General features: G+C 40.7%; 1 protein-coding gene across 5 annotated transcripts in view; it reads left to right on the forward strand.

The window, feature by feature from the left end:
* Window positions 1-21,282, forward strand: part of AGAP1 (ArfGAP with GTPase domain, ankyrin repeat and PH domain 1) — a 565,886-nt gene that overhangs the window by 509,099 nt on the left and 35,505 nt on the right. The window lies entirely within an intron of this gene.

The raw sequence follows: 21,282 nt of genomic DNA on the forward strand, positions 1-21,282 counted from the left end.
CAGCATCTTGCTTTGTTCTTTTATACCTATCTCTAAATACTTGGGTTTGTACGGTCCTGCTGCTATTGTTTTGAGAGTTCTTTTCAAAATGAGGTTGCTCACTTTCTTTAAGCACAGTATGTAGAAGCATAAATCTGTTGGATGTGTGTGTGTCTTCTATAAGAGCATACAGATCATCATAATATTTTATGTACAGAATCAACATAATGAAGATCCTCTCACTATGGTATGTCACATGAAAAAAAAGGGAGGGTTTGTATTATTCTGTATTCAGTTTCAAATGGTACAGAATAACAAGATGGATGCTCTTAATTATCATGAGTATTAAATGTAAGAGCTAATATTCACAAATAGCAATTAAGGAATACTGCTTGAGGAAAGCAATGCGACTGTTAGCTGTCTCTTTTTCAGTAGAGCAGGTTTTCAGACATGAGGAGGAGCCTGGACTGCTTTGCCCAGCTGGTCAAGCCTTTTAAGTTGCTTTCAGAAATGCATGTCTTGCAGTTGTCACAGTGCCACACTCCAGGGGGTTAGCATATAGAGCCGCCTGCATCTGAGCACTGTTCTGTCCCCAAGTATCAGATATTATGATGGAGGTTTAGCACTTGTGTTCAGTGTTTGCCTCACGCATTTGAAAGAAATAAAACAAGGAACTGATGTATTAATGTATACACTTTATTTTTGGAGTTTATTCTGTCCAATACCACCATTTACCAAAAGGGTAATAATGAGTCTGTACACAGGCCTCTTGTTGAAGAAGAGAAATCAGTTTTAGCTGTTGACTGTAATAAAGTCAACTGTATCTTATTGCATCATTTTGTTAGCACTGAAAAATGAATTTGTGGTGCCACCTTTGGTTCATCTTAGAGAATGAAGCCAGTATATTAATCGGGCTATTTAGATGAATAGTTGTGTGTACAAATATATTCACAAGACATGCATACATAGGGTTTGTGTGCATGTGAACTGTGTGCCTTGTGTATGTTTGAGGGCATATATTTGTTACATGGATCAAATAAATCAAGAATTTCATAAATTAAACTACACTGAGCTTAACACTTTGCAACAAAATTATTTAATAATTTTAGGTTTAGCCAAAAGACAGTGGTTTTGTTACTGCATAAAATGAATATCTGTTATTTTGTAATCATGAGGGGTTAGAAAGAAAGCTTAATTCTGACTATTAAAAAAGACTTCCTGAATTTAGTTGACTCTTAAAGTGAATAAAAAGAATGCATATAATAAAAGACATTGTCTTAGTATATATGTAACCCTAGTTTTGAATTAAAATAATTCAGTTCTATGACTGTTTTTGAATTAAAGCTTGCTTGGGGGATGGAGGAGAGTTGCAGTTTCTGTTACAGGCGTACACTTTATTTTAAACCATCTCTGCTGCCTCACAGTTTCTTCTTATTTAATCTTAATTAATTTTAACTTATTTTAACTTATTTTATCTTAATTATTGGGTTTTTCTCACAACATTTGGAGAAATACTTTTCAATGTTCAGTTGCATTTTCTGTGGCTTTTTAGTAAAAGTTGATATTTCTTCCAGAGCAAGCATTTTTTAAAACTCCATTTTTGATGTTTTACTTTGCTTTTGTGACACTTCTTTGCATTTTCTCACTTTCCTGTAGTATTAAATAAGCATCATACTAGTTACAATTCTGCACATTTTGGAGATAAGTTAGGTGGTAGAGTTTCAATTTAACAAATTGTTCTTCCAGTGTTATTACTGCTGACTCCAGTTTTGCAGTGATACAGTTATACGTCTGGAGATTAAAAGTGGAAAAACACTTTTCGGATTTGGGGTATGGTGTAGGTTATAGGGGGAATGAGCAGAATTAGATGAGCAGAAGTATAGGGACATTCAGATGTTATGAGCTATGGTAAAGAGTAAGTTGACATGGGGGGGCTGAGGACAAACGGAGAAATCAGTAGCCTTCCTTTCTTGCAACTTAAGGAGAAAAGGATTTAATTTATTGTGGCCCATAGCAGGAGTGCAAAATGAGCTCCCCTCCACTGCCCTAACAGCTTAATGGTCCTGCACATGCCAGACAGCCCAGGTACCCTCTCTGGACCTGAGGACTGCTGACTGGTATATGATAACTTAATGAGTCCTGTGCACAGTGAGTTACTGAAGCTCCATCAGGTAGAAGAGATAGGAGAAATGCCATTGCTCCCTGATTTTCCTTATCCTTCTGCACTTACTCATGTCTCCATCCCCACACAGTTGCTCAACTTCCATTCTCTCACTATATCTTCATTTCCCTGATCTAATCCTGCTTATTCCTGCCTAGTTCCTCATATTTCCAACTCTAATGCCAGTGACCCCACTCCGTGTTTCATGCCACCTGGTAGTTACTCAGGCTTCAGAGCAGGACCTGCAGACACAGGCTAGGAAATTCAAGAAAAGATTAGGAGAAGACAGGTAATAAGATCCCATTCAGTCCACTACATGATACAGTGAAGTTTTATTTGGAGTGCTTTGCAGAGCTGATTGACTGAGAAGAAAAGTTAGGTGGGAGGTGCGCATCTGTGCAAGAGATGGAGCTTTTTAAGGATCAGGTTAGAACTATGTAACAGTTTTCCACAGGAACTAAGGATGTTGGCAAACTTCATCACTCTACTTACGAGTGCAAAGCACATTTTCTTTGATCTTGCCTTCTCTAACATAAACATGCAGCAGTGTGTGCATGTACGATATTTAAAAACAAACAAAACCACTCCACTTCGTACACTTCCTCTTGATCAGAGAATAAGCAAACAAAAATACGACAGATGTTAGTCACACTGCTTAATGCATTATTGTAGATTGCTCAAATACTATAATGATCAAGGCAGCATAAGAATGTACACCGGGAATTTGCAGAATGGAATAGGGTTTTTTTTAGGCAAGCTTTTTTAGGTATATGTGATATCTTTTACCTTTAATTAGACTCAGTTGGTCTAATAAAAGATATCACATGTACCCCGAATAAAATAGTGAAGATGTGGGCATCTTTTACTCATCACATCCAAGCTGCTAATATTCTCCTAGGAGTACCTTTATACCCCACCAAAAATTCATTTTACACGAACATCCATTTATAATAGTTTGTCTTTGAGCTGTGACAAGCTGGTTTGTTAAACATTCTGCAGCACATCCATGCCATGCTCCCCCACCCTAAATAATAACCTCAATAGAAAATCATAGACTAATAACATAAACTCTACATGTCTCTCTGGCAGGCATGTTTCCCAACAAAAAAAAAAATTAATTTTTAAAGATGACATGGCCCAAGGGTGGGTTGTCTTTTAAGATAAATTTGCTGAGAAAAACAAAGCTGTATGCATTTCACCTTTTTGTGGTATAGTCCTTGTGTCTCAAGTGATCCCACCGATGGCTGCCTACAGGCTTGCAGGGGCAAAAGAAAATTATTGACTCTGGTGTGCAAGCAAAGTACATTATTCCAGGAAGCTTTAGGCAGCATTGAATAAAGGTCCAGGGAATAAAGACTTTCTGCATTATTTTGTGTGCTGGAGTAGGAGGAATTTGAAAATGCTTGGTGTTACCTGAAGAGCAGATCCTCCAGCATGTTAAGCAGCAGCATATATGCACCCCAGTCTGTTAGATAAAGATATAAATTAAGTCCTGTGTATATCTGCTCAGTGGAAAGAATTGGAGCTGAGAGATGCGTATCCTTTAGGATGGAGCAAGGGGAGAAAGTCCAGTAGTATATTACAGCATATAGGGTGTTTGGGACTGTGGTATTTAAGGGTATTAGAGTAGGCATCCTGGAGGAGCCTTTTGAACAAATAGTGGCCTGTGAATGCAGAGAACTGGGATTGATGACTTGGGGAAGCCATTTGTAGTCATATGTAATATGTGAAGATGTTTTCCCCAGGAAGCAGGAATTTTTTTTTTTTTTTTATAAAAATATGTCTATCCTGGTTTCTAGATGTATGGTATGCCATGATTTTTAGACTTAAGTTGGTCTAATAAAAGATATCAGATTCACCCAAAGAACCTTGTCTGCCTGTGTCCTTAGACCAACATGACTACAACCTACACCCCTGTAACATGATTTTTAGATGCATACAAAATTAATTGAACTAATGTCAATATGAAAAGTGCACCAAAACCAGATTCTCCTTCACCTATCCAATCCCTCCCTACTAAGTCTTCTCAAGGTTTCCCTGTCCCCTATATGAGAAACAGATAAGTCTCACAACATATTCTATTGGTCAGCACATGGAGACTCTAACAGACTAGGGGGAACAGGTAACAAAGCTTGAAGATTTGTTGCCGAAAAATGTCCTTCTCTTGGCATTTTCCTTTTAAAGTGAAGGCTCTTAGGTCAGACTTCTCCACAACTGTTCACATCTGCCAGAATCACACAAAGGGTAAGAGGTTGTCGGTAAGGTAAACAGAACTCCAGGCCTTTTAAAGCCTATATAGGTCAATAGCAACACCTTGAATTGCACCAGTAAGAAATTGGAAACCAGTGCAGACTGTGGGTGCACAGGTGTAATATGCTTCTTGGAGGAAGTGCTGCAAAGCAAAGCAGCAGCCACATTCTGCACAAGCTTGGAGTTTGAGGATATTTGCATGACTACATTGAAGAAAGAAACAAGCAAACGTGAGTTACTAATAAGCATGGAAACTTGGTTAAGCAACAAAAAACAAGTATGGTAGAATTTGTAAAACCAGAAAGAAAATGTGAACAGCTGGCCTTCTGGTTGTTGTCCATGGGCCCCTGATTAGGTCAGCTTTAGAAAGCTTGTAATTGGTTCCAGCAATTATCAGCAACCCTGAGAACCGCTGTTCAAACTTCTGGAGCATTGTGACAAATTGAAGCTGACTGCTGCTGAAGAAGTATTGACTTCCCATTTCTAAACAGGGGGATCATTAGTCAAGAAAAGCATCTTTTAATTACTCCCAGGAAGGGGGAAAAAAAAGATCTTTCAGTATGGATCCTGCAACAACTGCCATTTTTTTCAAGTGTCTTCAATATTAAATTTATTGTCTGGGGGGAATTTGCCCTGAATCCCTCCCTCAGTAATGTGGGTTTAATTTGGAGTGAGAAGTCAAATTAGAATGGATCAATGTTATGACAATTAACTGGATCTGGGGATGAAATCAGGATTTTCCTCTCTAATTGCTATTGATACTATTTAAGCACACACTTAAAACATTGATTTTGGTGCGATACCGGAGTTGTGTGTGGACAGTAGCAGTTGGGCAGGAGTAGGATTTTCTTTGATAAAGGAATCTTGGAAAGTATTGTTAGAGATAAGTGAGGAAAGTCAGCCTTGGGGATCACAGTTAATGGAAGTCACAAGCTCTTTGCATGTGCTCTTGTCAGCATTGGTTGGAAGTTATCTAAGCAGTTGTAGGCTTTCTTGCAGATATTTGCATGTCCTCCAAATGTCACATATCTCAGAGTTTTCTGTTCGCATACATCAGTTTGCCCATATGACTGCTGAATCAGTATGTGCTAGGGGGTCATGTCTTCTATGCATTTATTTTCATTATGGTCAACATTTTCAGAAATGTTTATTAATTTTGTGTGCATCTTGAATTTTAATGCTCATCGTTTTGAGATGCCTCACTGAGGATTGTAATAGATCCAAATGCTCCCAATCCCCATTCAAAATTTACCTCAAGACTGAAGTATGTACTGTTAGTGAACTCAAACCTATGAGTTGCTTTTGCATCAGCTTAAACGTATAAAGTTCTGCTGACACGGCAATCAACTGAAATCCTTTAAATGCCGCTGGGAGACTTGATTTTGCTTTTTAACAGATAATGCACATTTCTGAATGTAGAAATGAATGTATTGAATTCTACTGTTCATTTTTTGCGTATACCAGAGGAAAAAATGTATTACTTAAAAACATGCAGCAAAATTGTTGTGATTTGGATTTCAAAAAATCCTCCAGGAAAAAAAGAAGAAAGGTAACTTAATCCCCCTACATTGTATGAGTTTCCTATTTTCAGCTGAGCATTCTTGAAATACAGAACAACTCTTAAGTCAGCACAATTTGTTATTGCCACGGCATCAGTTCTCTTTTCAGTTTTGTAGATCATTTGCATAGCAGTTACAACGTATGTTTGTTCCATTTAGCAAAGGTCATAGGAAACATGAAAAGGTTCCAACCTCTGCCTGAGAACACTTGAATAGGGAGTTGACAATTTCAAGAATTGACTTTCACCTTAAGAGGTAAAATCTCATTTGATCTCCCATTCACAAATGAACTGAGTGTAATGATGTCAGAGAAAACATAATGCACTTTGAATATATTTAGCTTTTTTTTTTTTTTTTTTGGTAAAACTCTAGTCTGAAGCCTAAACCATCTTCTTGCCATACAAATGCAAGGCTTTTGTAATAGAAAGTGTCTTAGTCCCCTGGCAGTGAAAGCTTCTTGCAGATAACTTGCAGGTAAAATAAATTCATGCCTTTGTGTTATTTAGAACACTAGGTTCATTCCTATTTATTCATGGAGTGAATATTGAAAAGGGGCAAAGATACAAAAAAGAGCAGCTGAATTTCCTTAGCGTACACTGGCATTTGTTGAGAGATTCCATTTCACCCCCTCTGTTTTGTTGATATTGATCATAATATCACGATTATAGACATATCGGTCTCAAATTTCTGACATTAAGATGCACTGTACAAATGTGGCCTCGGGGAACATTAGGGAACCTATATGTTTGCAACCGTCGGGTCCTATTATTTCTTAACAGTTCTTGGCCTGATGAGGTCAGTGTTTTGTCCCTTTTGAATGTTCTTCCATGCTTGACACCTTTCCCACTTTTGGGGGGGGGAGGATTAAAAAAAAGGGTTTTATTGTGATGGGCTGACCAGAGCCCATCTGCAGTTGGGTGGCATCTGCTCCCCACATGTCACTTCCCTCATTAACAAGCAATTGAATTAATTAAATGCTACTCAGAACACGCATAACAAGCTACCGGCAGTGTCCAAATTAGCACTGATAATCAAGGATGATTTCCTTTATTATCCTGCTAAGTGGTGTGCAGGCTCTGATCTCCCTGTCTGCCCTCATCTATTTACATACCCCCAGCTTCTGCCTTTAGAAGCTGAGGTTATCTTACCTAGTTAATTTGCCACGATCACCAAGCATGGCGGATTGATATTTCTGCCTCTGCTGAAGCAAGCCCCCCTCTCTCCCCCTTTCCTTCCTCCCCAAGCCTGGTCCTTTGTATCTCAAGCTCACTGATAAATTAAAAGCCACCCCTGTGGTCTCTCAAGTGAGTAATAGAGGCAGAAATTTCATTTTGCAACTGGCTGATTTAATGATCCAAAGGGTAATTAATGGCCTGATTATCTTAATGTTAAATATGTCCGGCAGCAATTACTGTGACCTCCCGCTTGTCAAGGTCCAGGCTATGCTCTTCTTTCAATTAAGTTCTCTGGGGCTTAATGGTATGAATAAACTCCTCTGATTCTATCATTCCGGACTCTGAGATTTAAGCGAGCTAGGGGCTCGTTTGGAGTTTTAATCAGCCCGTCTTCTACTTGAGCGATCAGAGTTAACAATTATAACAAGGACAGTTTAACTTTCTTTCCCCCTACCCCCCTTTCTACTTCTTTATATTTTATTTTATTTTTTTAAGCGCTGCAAGGGAATTATGTTGGCTGCAGCAGCAGCTTTGCTAGGCTAGTCTCTCTCTATATAAATTATCATGTGAATGCTGCTGTTTTTCCATTTGACAGGCTTAATTAATTGGCAGGAGCGCCCAAAAATGACAGTGCCACTAATTGCAACTCAAAGTAAATTCCTGTCATTGTGGCACGCTTGTCAGTGGGCATGCCCCAGTCCTCACTGCGGCCAGAGTTTGTTGACGTTTTCCATTTCGGTTTTCACATCTCATCGGGGAACGTGATCATATGTGATAGCATTAACAGACCAAGATGTGCCTTTGGGTTTTCCAGGCATGCAGTTTGTGTGCGAGAATGACATTTACTGCCAATAAAGTTTAGACAGCTGTGCTTCTATGGACCAAACAGCTGCTAGGGGACTTAAGATTTTGCTTAAGATATTTTAGTGAGCTCTGTTAGTAGAGAAGACTGAATCAGATTGTGAGCTGTAACTAACTCATGGTCTTTATCAAGACTCTGCCCTCATTAACCCATTTCCAAGTATACTCAGATTTATTCTAGATGTATGTTTGGATTGTGAATACTTTATTATAAGCACAAAGACAATTAGGCAAATGTATAAAATAGAAATACATCAATACATTTAGAAAGGTGCACTTGTAAATAAAACTACTGATCCATTACTGGTAGTAAGCCAAAACCTGCCCCTTATATCTCTGACTAAATGAATAAACTATTTCTGACATGGTAGACTGCCATGCTTTCAGATTAAACTCTTGTCCATTAGTAATAATTTTCAGAAAATGCACATAATGAAGATACTTGAGCAAAATAGAATAACCACCAAGGATTGTTCAGATTTTACCTTTAGCAGGCCTCAGATGACACAGCTTTCTACAGCTATTGACAGACCTTGAAAACCAGTACTGTTACAGTAAAATACTGCTGCCTAGACAAAACCATGGTTGGTGTTTGATTGTTAGAAAGATGGTCCAGGCACCTTACTGATGATCAGTTTAGATATAATGCTGTTCAATACAAATATGTATTTTTATTAATAAAACTATACCTTTGATTAAGAATTCAAAACTTTATAAAAGTAAGGGTTTCAAAACAATTTCACTTAAAAATCATTATAATTTTTGTCATGTGTTTGTGTGTGCTTGATAGATTTCTCCTCTGCAGTGTACATGAAAAAGAAACCTGTAAAAGACTATTTTGGCTCCCTCCAAAGTGTGCCTTTGTTAAAAGGCAAATGTCTAACATATGTAGAAAATTTTAAACTTTTTAAGCCTTGCTTAAGTAGTTTGTTTTCAATCATTTGCCTTTTAACAGGTTTACTTTGCATGTGGGGATAATAGATATAATCTATCTGGGCAGATCTTCATGGTCAGGCACACACGTAACTGTTACAACATGCACGTATATACAGCTTTGTGTTTGTGACATGCACACATTTTTTTCAGAAGGGGAAAATGTCTGCATAATATACTGAAGATTTACAACCAACTTAAACCAAAAATAGCTTGTTGTAGCCTTAATCCTACTCCATCTAATGTTTCCCAGCTACGTTTCATATGTCCCATCACCATCTATAACTGATCAGAAGATATCAATAATTCCTGTCAAGTGCAGAGCTGTAATCCAGGGGCAGGCAAGTATTTCAGGCAGAGGGCTGCTTACTGAATTTTGGCAACCATCGAGGCCACATGGGTAGCCCTGCCTCTTGGCAGGTGCCCCGTCCCCTGATCACCATCTTGGGGCTGGAAGTCCCGCCCCCTAGCCCCTGACCTTTGCCACCTCAGGAATTACTCCTTTCAGAAAGGGGTTTTGCCATTTCAGAACCAATAAAAACCAAATTATATTCTAAAAATCAAACATGTACTACAATAATCATTAATTTCATTTCAAAACATATTTTTGTCCTGATTTACATGTGTTTGTGTAGTGTGCAAACAGGTGATTGCCCAATAGCTTAAAATGAAGTCTTACTCATGTATATTGTAGGGGGTGTGGGTGGGAGAGTGGGTATAGGTTTGTGGGGTGTAGGGCAGGGTGTGTGTGTGTGGGGGGGATTTGTGGGGGGTGGATAGGTGTGGGTGTGTTTGGGTGGGTATGGGTTTTGTGGGGGGCTATGAGTGTGTGGGGGGAGGATGTCTGGGGAGGGTTGTGGCTTGTGGAGGGAGAGGGTTTGCCTACAGCCTCCTCCCCCCCACCACGGCAAGCAGAGCCCCCACCAGCACTCCTGCAAGCCTGAACTCTGCGCTCCTGCTTCTCTTTGCCCCAGGGTACTGGCGTGGGCCCTGTGCTCTCACTCACTGCCACTTGCCTCATGTCTGCCACTGCTGCCCTTCTCCTGCCACTTCCCGTCTCCCCTGGCCGCTCCAGCACCACGTCCCAGCTGCTTCTGTGATCCTGGAGCTGCATCTGGGAACCATGTGGTGCTGGAGTATGGTGGACAGCAAAGGGAGCAGGGAAATGGCTGCGACGAGCAGGGGAAGGGGCAGTGAGCAGGCACGCATTGCTCAGTGACAGCTGGGCAGGAGTATGGGGCCAGTGCTGGCAGGGCCAAGAGAGCGGTGGCAGGAGCATGGGACCGGGCTGCCAGGGGATCTGTGGAGCTGGGCTGGCTCCCTCCTCTCCCTGATTGAGCAAAGTAGCCCAGCTCCACAGAACCCGCAGCAGCCCGGCCCCACACTTCTGCAGCCCTGGTCTGGGCCCTGCCGGCACTGGCCCCAGTGTACTGGTGTGGGCCCCGTGCTTCTGCCCAGCTGTCACTGCACTCCACATGGCTACTCAGTGTCCCTTCTCCCCACCTGCCACAGACATTTCCCCAGTGCCTCCCCTCGCCCCCAGCACTATGTGGTTCCCAGCTGCAGCACTGGCACCACAGGAACCAGCAGCTTGGCCAGCTCCGAAGACTAGGGCAATCACCTACGGTCCTCCCCTACCTTCCTCGCCCCCCCTCCTTATCTTTATTTCCCTTGGCACATGGAGGCAGGAGCAGCTGCAAGGGAGGAGCCTCCAGGAGCCCCTATTAAGCAGAGGCTTCTGGCTGGGGTGAGGGGTGGGGCAGTGCTGGACTTGCTTCTGCAGCCAATTGATCCTGCCGGCAGCTCCCGCTGGGTCCTACTGCCCCGGCTCCTGTCATCTTTGACAGGCAGCCAGGAGCAGATAAAAATTAATTTTCTAAATGTTTTAGGGGCCCTGTGGGCTGGATAGAATGGCCTGATGGACCAGATCTGGCCCAAGGGGTTTATTTTGCCTGCCCCTGTTGTAATCTGTCATGAACACCTTTACTTCCTGCCTAGGCTACTGCGGTGTACTCTGCTTCAGGCCTAATTTCTGAAGTCTGCTTAGAAATGCCAAATATCATAGAATTGCAGCTGCCAAAATTCCATGTAAAATGGACTGCCATATATGGTTCATAATCGTGGTTGTCATCATCATAGCATTTAAGGGGAGCTCCTAATCATGAGCTAGGACCTTCCCGTAGCAGGTGTGTTTGATATTCCTTATCCCAGACAGCCTGAAATCTAAATATAAGATATAAAAAATTGATGGATACAGGCAGATGGAGTTATACAAAGAAGCAGTGAAACAGTATTGGTCAGCAGGGTAAACAGTGCACTCAGTACACCCAATAGCCTAACCAGCCTACAAGATTTGTATAGACATCATGAGAAAGGAAAATTTTAAGGAGGGATTTGAACAATAATAATGAATTGGTTTCATGGATGTTTATAGGGAGGTCCTTCCAAGCCTGAGGGAAAGAGTAGGTGAAAGCATGAAGTTTACTTGACAATTTATAAGTCCGTGAGGGAGCTTGGCCTCCTGGGGCAATCACAGGTGAGAGCTGACCTTTTGATATTGAATGAGAAAAGATAGGGAGGGAATAGGCTACAGAAGGACCTTGAAAGTGGAAACAAGTAACTTCTGTTGAATGCAACATAAAAGGGGGAGAAGTGAAAGAATGCAGTAATAGGTTGATGTGGTCAAAATGACATAGTGGTAAAAATGATTGGCAGCCATATTTTGTATGGACATGTGTGGGGCAAGATTTCATTGTCAAGTCTAAGGAGAAAATTGGTGTCATAAGAACAAAGAATGGGAAGAGGCCTCTTGGCCCATCTAATGGCAGATAACCATTTACCCAAAGATTCCTAAAAGGTTCTACTTCATATCATCACACACAGCAAGGCAGAAAATCAGAAATGCCAGAAATACCCTACAGCAGAGGTGTTAAACATATGGCCTGCAGGCCAGATCTAGCCCATGGAGTTTAATCATCTAGTCCACTATGCCACCCTGTGGGTTTTGCACTGGACCCTCATGCTGCATATGGCACATGGAGCTGGAGCTGGCACATGCTCTGCATGGCACATGGGACTGGTTCTGGTGTGACATGTAGCACATAAGGCTGGTCTGGAACACTCATGACATGCACACCAGCCCAGCCCTGTGCACTGGATCCAGCTTGCAGGGCCGGTCCATGAGCCTGATCCAGCCCATGGACTGGCCTTGTGGCATTTATCCAGCCTGTGAACCAACCCTGCTGGGCCAGATGTGTTTGACATCCCTACCCTATAGTGTGCTGCAGCTAAAAGTAGGGTTGGAGTGAGGCATTGCCTACCATTAATGACAGTGACCATTAATGTTAGTGTATGCTCAGAGGCTCCTTGGAAAAGGACACGGCCCCCACTACAAACAAAAAAACCAAAATCTTTCCTTACCAGTCTGACCTAGAAGAAAGAATTCCTTTCTGTCCCCACATTTGGCAGTCAGTATGACCAAGACTGGAGGAGCAAAAACCTATAGTCAAAAATCTCTTGTATTGAAGGAATACCACCAGCTCCCAGTCAAAAGCTCCCCATCGTAGGTGTGTGGCCATTGTCCTAGAGATGTAGAAGGTAAGGGACAAAAAGAAAAAGATTTAAAAATAAAAAAGAAGAAGCCAGTAGCATTATTCATTAGAGGGGAAAAACATCATCCCTGGCCCTTACAAGCAATCACCAAAAGCCTGGACATCTGGGTTTAACTAAACATCTACCTCTCATACCCCAAACTCAGGGATCACAAGTTCCTGATTCTGCATTCCTTGCATACTGATTTTTGAACCAAGAACTCCCATTTCTCTCACACTGTCCTTTCAATCTTCAAGTGATTCAAGTTGTTTGCATCCCGCTACCTTACCAAGAAGACCATTAAAAAACCTCACTACTGTGATAGAAATCTTCTATTTTCCAGTCTAAATTTGTTCATAACCAACTGTAGCCATTTGTTTTTGTGCCTGCATTACTTTTGAATCAAGATATGGAACATCAGACTGGAAGGGGCTTCCCAGGCCATCAGATCTATTATCCTGTGTTTGTAGTGGATCATTTACCCAACACTCCCCCAGTTGCCACTTCAAACCTTCACACACAACTACAAGGCAGAAGACTTAATAAAAAAGTTAATATGCTGCAGGTAAAAACAGGGAAAGGAGTGCAAGAATAAGAAGACATAGGAGTTTTAGCTGTGTCAACAGACAGGAAAAACTAGCAACCATGACTCACTGTCCATTCAGTGCCTAAACTGTAGTATTGGTGGCATAGAGCTGCTTGGGAATTGTATTAGTAAAACATTTGTTTGTAAGAAAATGCCAGTTTGTCAAAAACAAAGCATTTCCTAAGAAAGTGTCAGTTTCTTGAGCAAGGGAGTGGGTTAGATGGCAATTGGAGGTCCCCTCCAACCCCATTTTTCTAAGAGTAGCTCCATCACACAGGCAGTATTACTTCTTCATCACCTATGTGGGTAGAGTAAGAGGTAATATCCAGTTCAGTATGTTGGAATCTGTATAGGCCAGGTAAGTGAGAAACAGGCCAACATGTTCCTCAAATGGCTAAAAATTGGGTTGTTTATGTTTAATGACAGTCAGAAAAAAGGAATGTGTCTTCTCTTAAATTAATGTCCAGAAGGGCAATGGCAGTTAACGTAAATCAAGGGCCAAACACCTTAAATTTGTATTTTACTCTGAAATAGTCTAATAACCACTCAAGCAGTTTGGAAAAACAGAAGAGTGACTGCCAAACCTGGATGGATTTTTACAGCAGCATAAATAAAAATAAATTCTGTAAATATAATAAGAGGCATAATATATAGATAGATAATATAAATATATTTGATATATTATAGAAATATGTTTTTATATATATATATATAAAAACAAGGTTAAATATAAAGGAGGTATAACTATTTCACATTAGTGAATGGAAAAAGCAATGGGAGCTCCAGCCATAATACTGTATTATTGCCCTAAAATGGAGTCCTCCAAATTTACACAACGCTGAAAAATGATTAGAGATGGAGGAGTAATATGTAAGAGCAATTCCAAATAAACCTAGCAGCCCCTCTACATGATACAAATAGCGGCCAGGTCTTCAGCAGAGAAATTAAAAGACAGAGCAAAAAGCATTTTGACTGCAGCAAAAGACTACCTATTAAAAGGGCCCTTTCCTCACAATCATCACCTTGTAACCTGAATCAAGACCAAGTTTCTCAGTTAGATCTTGTGTGTTAGTGCAAATGCTGCTATAATGCCAAAAATACTAATAAAATAAGTTTTAAAAATTGGAAGCTTAAAGGAAATTGATCCATCTTATTTGATATTCCCAGTTCTGATCAAGAGACAAAATACATCAGTGGTGAATGATTTTGAGAAGGGTAACGTGGGCTCTGACAGAATACATTTTATACGTAATACCAGAAAAATTCTGACAGCTTGATCAGCTTGAAATTTGCAATGAATTTAGCATTACAATATCTGAAGTCTGAACCATGATTCTTGTCCTGAACTAATAACTTAAAACGAAAGTAGAGCATAGGTATTGCTAAAATCTTGATGACAGCTAATGAGTCTCCCAAACTGGAAATACAGTTGGCCTTGCAATACTATTCAGAAGGTATGGACAAACACACATTTTAGCTGCTTTAAAAAGAAGTAGGACCTGCCACTGAGAGAGTGCATCAGTTGTTAAACTGCAACTCTTATACCTGCATGATCCTGTAGGGACACAAGGCAGCCAAATCACCCTAACTTTGACCCTGAATAAAGCAGGATTAAAGTTGGAGCAGTTTTGCTAGGGCTTGTATCATTATAAAATCCTGTAGATATAACAATTAGGGTAAGAGCTTATAGTAGTATCCTCTGAGAATGACACAATTTGTATGTCTGTCTATACAACCAACAGCTTTTAGAATCTGGTGTTTCAGAGAGAACTGTGGAAACTTATGTTTAGGGTGCACATTTTTCAGCTGGTTGATGTAAATTAATTATAAGAAATAACATTGGACCGGAGAGCTTGCTTGGTACAGCTAACATGTAGAAGCTCCAGGGCTGGGCATACTTAGTACAGGCAGAATCTTTCAGTGTTTTAGTAGCATTCTTTTTAAAAAGCTGTACTGAGTATGTACATATAGTAGGTTTCAAAAGTTATGACTGCCAAACCTGGATGGATTTTTACAGGGAAAACAAAATGCATTGTTCCGGTAGCAGGGCCCTCCTTCCAAATTTCAAAGCATAAATACCATAGAACGCTCTTCAAACAAACACCTGGGGAAATAGGCTTCCACCAACTAAATATAGTATTTTTTTCAAACTCATTCTTATAAAAATTCTGTTGAAAACAAAGAAATCAGCTTAAGGAATAAATTAAGCATGGGAAAAATCAGTTTACGTATTTAAGCAATGTTATAAGTAGCATTAAATGTTATAAGTAACTGAAAATGGGGATTTAATATGGAAAGTGTATTTGTAGGGATCACTTCCAACTCCATCTTCAATAATTGAACTATTCAGTCAAGAATTTTTGAAAGAAAGGAGTTCAAGTTAACACTTGATACCTAGATGAAGACCTAATGACATCTTAGTCCTCTGACATGAGGGGGGAAAAGTAGGGATTTTTTTAAAGGGATGGGCAAACATTAACAATTTATAAAATCCTTGGAAAGAATTAGAGCCCAAATGTTATCTGTGAAATATATTGAACTGAGACATATATCCTAAATAGGTCAGTTATTTTTGAGGATACAACTGTATATATAAAAAGCAGGAACTTATTTTAAGTTCCATAGCTGGCTAATAATGACCAGCATTTGGGGCCTTGTTGCATGTTACACTCGGGCCGGGGGGCATCCCTGTGAACGTCTACATGTGGTTTGCAGCACTGCAAACCTACCTGCGGTTCCACAAACCACACATGCACGCATTCACCATGCTGTTAATTAGCAGTGCAGCATTTGTTTTGACAGGCGAGATCCCGATTTTAAAACCATGGCATAAAAAAGTGGGGCAGTACTCATGGCTGTAGTGTATGCTGCCTGAAACCAGAGCCTGGATTTGTCCAGCTCAGCTGCTGCAGCCGCGGGAGGCCACCAGGACCTCAGGTAAGGCTGCTGGAGCCAGCCCAGGTGCTGGCCTGAGCCTAACCTACCCCACCTGAGGCAATATGCCACACTCCAGAATATATATACAGGGGCATGCCCAGGCACAACTAGTCCACAAGGAAATGCACATTCCCACTAGTGGGGATGTGCCCAGGATGTGTTAAATTTACTTAAAATACGCTAACTGCACTTAAAACATATGAGCATTAAAGCAGTAAAACGTGCTAAGTATCATCATAGTGTAGCAAAGAAGGACTTTTCCAGCTAGGAGTATCTCCAAATTGTATTACCTAACATGAGGTTGAGCTAATGTCTGACTGTTCCACTGAAGTAGTATGATCAAGAGTCCAGTGTGACATAGGTGGGGCTGGGACCAACAAACAGAAACAGCTGTTTGTCTGTCTCAACTCTCCCTGGCCGCCACCCCCTTCTGCCTACTGCCACAATGGAGCGGATTCAAGACTGGTGCAGTGGGGCGGCAAACAGCTGTGGGTAAAACTGCTATGTGGATAGTCTAAAATGAGCTTGTGTATGAGCTCAAAAATTTGCTTATATTGCTTATATTTTTTTTAAGCTTTATTTGCACACACTAAATCAGTTTGAGTGTGTACATATTCATTTAACTTAGTGTCACGCTCCAGCTGGACTCTGCCAGTTTTGCCCAGCAACAGATGCCGCCAAGCACTCTCCTCACAAATTGGAAAGCCTCTATTTGGTTTGCTGCAGTGGGAAAACCCCATCCCCTGGGGAAAACCTGCAAATATTTTGGCGGGAAAATGTGACCAATTGGGGGTTTGAAATTGGGCTTGTCATCTGGCCTATAAAAACTAGGGTGAAGTTTCCACCCAGGGCAGATGCCAGGGCATCCATCGCTCGGTTAACTAGCTAGAGCAGAAGCCAGAGCTTCCACCACTCATTGGGTAGGCCTGGCCAGCTTCCCACGGCTTCTCCTGTCTCCGGAGCAATTATTTGCACATTCATCCTCGTTCTCGTTCTCGGGATCCATCGTTTTGTTTTCCATTCATCCCTTATTCGAACCGGGATGGATCGTTTTGTTTTTTCACTCGTTCTTGGATCCATCATTTGTTTGTCGTTTGTTCGTCCCTGACCCGAACCGGGACAGAACACGCAGCCATATTCAACACCGGTGGTGTGTAAGTAAGCGGATCCATTGTTTTGTTTTTTGTTCGTTTGTCCCTTATTCGAACCGGGACAGAACCAAGTGTAACTGCCTGCGCAGCCACATCTACATCAGTGGTGCGTAAGTAAGAACTCAAATGAATAAAGAAATGTTCTGGAACCGCTATAAGTCCACCTCTCCCTATTGCAAACTAACATCAGGGGATAGAACCCACCGGGGTGATAGTCACAACCTGGCTCGCGCCCCGCACGCTTAGTTAACTAAATCTGTTGTTAAAACACATACAACTTTGTGAAAATTCAAGGTCTCCATAATAGGCATCTAATGAGGACAGGTGCCATATTGCTGACTGTTCCTGTCACCTAGCCCTCTAATTCTCTAGTTTTTGTTTTGGTTCATCAGCACACAGAGTTGTATGGCTTGCCAAAGTATTCCTAGGTTTTTGTCATGCTCATGAATGGTAGTACTGGTTTTCTCAAATCAGCAGCATGCATTACAACCAGATTGGGTGGCTTTCAGTAATTGTCAGGATATTAGCAAGCCTTGTGTGATCGTCTGTTACCATATAATGGAAAAGAGGAAGATGCCTAATAAAGTAGGTTAGTGATGGGCAATGCTTAACAGCATTTTAAAGAAGGTAATACCATGCAGTGATACTGGTTTCTTTACTGGACGGTGACACTGGACACAGAAGTAGCAACAGCAGCATGCCTTTGCTTTGGTCCTGGCTACAGAACCTGCAGGGCTCCACTGTTGTAACTGTGACCAACTTTCTCTCTTTTGTAATTTTTTCCTTTTTTTCTTTTGTTTAAGACTGAGCTTTGTTTCTCTCTCTGCAGGTAGCTGGTAGCCTATAGCAAGGGACTGGGGAGATGAGACTTCAGTAAGATAACTAAATGAAAAGGACAGTAGATCCATTGAAAAGATGGTGCTAGCTTTTGATTGGATTGAATCTTGAAATACGTGTCAGCCCAAATGTAGTTTCCTCCACTTCTAAATAGTTTAACTTTGTAAAAGGTAATGCAGGTTTTGGTGGTTTTTGCAAGTGCAGTACATGTAAAGCTGTTGAAGGCCTGGTGGAGAACCCATGCAAACTGATACAACCAGAAGAATCCATCAGCTTTAAAGAAAAAAATATATCAAATTGCAGACTACAGTGCACTCAAGTGAATGTAGACAAGGCATCTGAAAGCCCTTAGAGTCTTTCTGAATTTTGCAGTGTAGTGAAATTAAATCCCTACCAACTGTGCCCATTATCCAGATTACATAGCTAGTTCTAAGTACAATAGTTAACCTTTTTATTCTGGATTGACCTGAGTGAGAGACATACCAAAAAGACATCTCAGCAATGGATAAACCTCAAAAAGGTTCAAGTGGGGTATGCCTTGAAGTGTAAATGCTTAGCAAGATTATTTTAATGGCCTAGGAATCTCCAAAGTACTTCCTGTTTTCAGCCAGTTCAGAAATTCTAAGTGAGAAACTTTTTTTTTCCCTTTCTTGTCACCTCCACTGCCAGTCAAACTAGGAGGTGTGGAGACTAACACAGATTTAAAACGAGACTTTGGTTCAATGCCTTAGGCTTTTCCCAAAACGAAGAGTAATGTTTGTAACCTGCATAATCACTCTGTCCTTCTTTCCATGACCTCCAGTGAACAATACCAGAAGATTTAGGCTTAACAGATCTACCCCATATACGATCTACCCCATACTAGTCTCCTGTAACCCCAATTCTGATTTACATGCATGCTGTCTTGCCTTTATGTCCCTCTGCATGTCCTCTGGCTTCTTTGTACAAACTTTTGTTTTCTTGGGAAATCTAGCTTGAATTTTAGATTCACAAAGAAACCCAAAAGCCAGTAATATTGACTAATAGAAAAATTCCAAATTATTTGATTCATTTGGGTTCCATTTTAATTTTTAAGGCATTCTGATTTAGGCTGTATCTACGCTGCAGTCAGAGGTGTAATTGCAGCATGTGTAGACATAACCAAACTAATTTTCAGCTAGCTAGTTCAGATGCCAGTGGCAATTAACATGTGTTGACATAGGTGTTACTTGGGTGCATAGTGTATGCTAAAGCCTGTGCTGTTACATCCCCATTGCTATTGGTGTCTAGGTTAACTAGATTTAAGCTAGCGTGGGTATGTTTATATATGCTGAAACCAGACCTTTAGAGTGATATAGATAGTGTTATGCTCCTATCCTGCCTAGACACTCCAGTGAAGCCCATGAAAATGGGCTCCTAAACTTTGAGCTAACAAAGATTTCCAGAGTACTTTGCACCTACCAGTTGGATGGATCCCTGTCGGGTCTGTATTGGACACCTAGTAAAATTACCGAAACTGTCGGGTCACTTTGAAAATCTTGGCTTTGGTGCTTATGAACTTAAGTTAGATTGCAATTTATTTATGTTTTCCTTTTTATTTTTTTACTGAAATGCCATAACTAAAAAAATCCTGTGGAGTCAAATCTTTTCATACATGACACCAGTTAATACGGATTTTTTCTATGAATGCATACTTTAAAGCATTTAGTTTAGTGTAAAGGTCATAAAGCAGCATAAGAAAAGAAAATTTTGCAGATTCAAACAAGAGATGAGCAAAAAGTATGAAAATGCTGCCTGTGAAACAAACTAGACTTTTACTTTCAAGAGTTCCCCAACCTCACTTAAGCCCATTGCTCTAGGGCAAGTTTAACTAAAGTCAGCAGAGAAATGGGGTAAAAAACATGTTTCTTAATTATGGTATGGAATTTCCCTCTCTAACCTCTATGTAGCTCCTTTTGAAACCAGTTCTTAGTAAAGTACCTGCATGTGGCATCCTTCACAGATCAGCAGTACATCTACATGTCTGATGCGCAGATTTTTAATTTCTAGGTGCTTGTAGCAAGTCAGATTATTGGAAGTTAAATAAACTCAGATGTTTCACATTCCTTGTGAATACTGGCTGTCCATTCTGTGTTATTGATTACTTTCCTGTGTAAGTTACATATGTATATATATAATATATCTAATGTATGTAAGTATTAATCATTATAATTTGTAGGTTTCTTCACATGGACATTTTTATCATTTTGAAGCTGCTGTTGCTTATAAGATACTTTGAGATCCTTTTAGATCTGTGTGATCTTTTCCTAAAAAGATCTCAAGGAAAAACATTCAGTTCAGGAGGAGATTTTCCTAAGGCACAAAATAATTAGGCATCCAGTTCCTATTGATATCAACAGCAATTGGGTGACTAACTTCCTTGAAAGTCATCCTCTCAAAGTGCAGATTCTACAGTTGTTAGTATTTAAATAAAATGTGAAGTGGCATGAGTTATTTAATATAGCATATGTACTATTTCATGTATGAGGATTTTTACCACATCTTTGCCGAAAAACAGGTAGTGCACCAAACTTAATGACATGCAGAACACATATAAAGGAATTTCTCAGAATCCAGTTGGAAAGAATAGGTGATCAGAACCAGTCCATAAATTTTGGCATGTTTGGACTCAAGAAGTGAAAATGAGCCTTCAATATTCTGCCCAGGGCACTGAGGGAGTGCACAGCATGGTGCAGCAAGGGAGCTGAGATGGGAGCTACACACATGAATGGTGCAGCAGTGAGGTGGGGAGGCACCCGTGGAAATGGTGTAAGAGCGTGTAGGGGGGAAGGGAGAGGAGGCTGCCCAACCATGTACAGCACAGCAAGGGTCGTGCGACTTGCAGTAGTGCAGTGCCTGCTGGTGTGGCCCGCATGGCATGCAGCCCCCAGCTGCTTAGCAGTTGGACAACCCTGAGCAGTAATTCTGACGTGCCATGTTGCAAAGCAAAACAAGCCAGACCTGAAAATGAAAGGATGGAGTGATCATTCATGATGCTGTTTTGGGGCTTTTAACATAGACTTTAAGTAGATCTTTAGCAGGGACAAGAAAAATACCCACAGGAATTTGAAAGTATATCATACACAAGGGGCCTTCTTAAGAGCCCAGGTAAGTGTGAGGAAAGTCTAGATCTTCCTCTGTTGTTTTTGTGGACTGTGTATGTTGAGAATTAACTCAGAAAGAAAGTGAGATGATCACATTTAGATATATTGCTATATAGGTCGTGGGCAACATAAGAGATTCC

This window comes from Crocodylus porosus, unplaced genomic scaffold (assembly GCF_001723895.1).
Source record: "Crocodylus porosus isolate Cpor-Errol unplaced genomic scaffold, CroPor_comp1, whole genome shotgun sequence".
Taxonomy (NCBI): Eukaryota; Metazoa; Chordata; order Crocodylia; family Crocodylidae; genus Crocodylus; species Crocodylus porosus.